This window comes from Phragmites australis, chromosome 7 (assembly GCF_958298935.1).
Source record: "Phragmites australis chromosome 7, lpPhrAust1.1, whole genome shotgun sequence".
Lineage (NCBI taxonomy): Eukaryota > Viridiplantae > Streptophyta > Magnoliopsida > Poales > Poaceae > Phragmites > Phragmites australis.
The window spans coordinates 28,383,700-28,385,198 of record NC_084927.1 but is presented as its reverse complement, the minus strand read 5'-3'; the positions used below and the strand labels follow the sequence as shown (position 1 = coordinate 28,385,198).

The 1,499-nt window shown below is 48.2% G+C and overlaps 1 non-coding gene across 1 annotated transcript; it reads left to right on the top strand.

Moving 5' to 3' along the window:
• The first annotated feature begins 382 nt into the window (after window positions 1–382).
• Window positions 383–453, top strand: TRNAG-GCC (transfer RNA glycine (anticodon GCC)). Its single transcript has one exon. It is a non-coding gene; the product is annotated as a tRNA-Gly (tRNA).
• Window positions 454–1,499: the final 1,046 nt, after the last annotated feature.

Here is a 1,499-nt window from a genome sequence, read left to right as displayed (position 1 = left end):
AGAGTTTGGGTGATATGGGAAGAATTTACTCAGCCCCTCTCTACGTAGGTTCCCGTTAAGAGATTAAATCCTAAAGAACCGAATAAGCCGGTGGATTCTGCATTCAGCAGTGGATATCTCAATCCAGTCGGGTGTCAGGTTTCCATCTCTGACAGATAATCCCTTTCTCTACTTGTTTGGGCGGGTTACTTGGTACAAAATACGTTACATTTGCTACAGAAAGATACGTTAACATTGCATTGCCAACAAAGAAACGCCTTAATGTAGCTTTTCCATGTGAACGCGGAATTTCAAAGACCTTTGGAGGTTACAACTTACAAGCTTGATCTAGCTGGTACGGTACTACTTATGAAGTTACAAAATCCGTTCGGCTGTCACAAAAGCACCAGTGGTCTAGTGGTAGAATAGTACCCTGCCACGGTACAGACCCGGGTTCGATTCCCGGCTGGTGCATGCTCTTTTTTTTTTGACAAAACTACTCCCACGTTTGTGAACTGCTACGTGAACAGTAATTTTCCATCAAAATGCTAGAAGTTTTGCAAAGTACTAGTAGCCAAGAGGCGACGTAGACTACCAATAGGGCCTCGTCGATCAGGCGAGTCCCGAGCACCAACCGCAACCAGACACCGCGCGGGAGCGTGGACTTGTCCACCGCATGGAATTTAGCATCACGCGCGGCGCCAGAACCAGACGAGCATTGAGCAGCACCGCCGAGTCCTGACGATGGACCGTGCCCTCGCGTTCGATCGGGAGGCGAACGAGGCGGGCGCCGCCGCCGCCGCCGCAATACGTGAAGTGCACACGCGCTGGCCGCGGCCGCACCCGCAACAGGTACGTGCGGTGCGACGGCCGGATCGCAACAGGTACACGTGTCCGCTAGAGCCTGCAACTCTCGTTGGGGCGACGCGCGCCCCACGGTCCAGCGCCGCGACGTCATGGCGACTCACTTATACGTTTGTCGCGGGAACTGGAGAGCACCCACCGGCCTTCCTCGTGTTGAATCACCGACCGCTCCTGGGACGGCTCGTGCTTCGGCGCCGCGGAGACGAACACGCATGGGCTTGCGCAAGTTAGTTATGTCGAAGGATTAGACACACTTACAGGAGTACTAGGATTTAGTCGTAATCGTCAAATGTTTAGAGCTTGTGATGGGATAATCATGGATTAGGTCTAAACTGTCGCAGCCACTATTCATACAAAAGTTATCGCATCTAAACTGCTACGTAATTAGAATGTAAACTTCGAGCGGCCTTAACTCTGGTACTCCGAAGTCAATCATAATAATTATGCTTAAGAGTTTTCTGGTTGGATTTCTATTTGGATTTTGGCTTTTATTTTATCTTGTTATGGTGGTTTGCATTTTAGTTATGTAAATATCGAAGAAAATTCTTATGTAATTGTATCACCTTGATGTAACGTTGAAAGCTAATAAAATTTTTCTTAAAAAACTCGGATGCTCTATTTGAGAACAGATAAACAAGGGGTTACAATATAGTTAT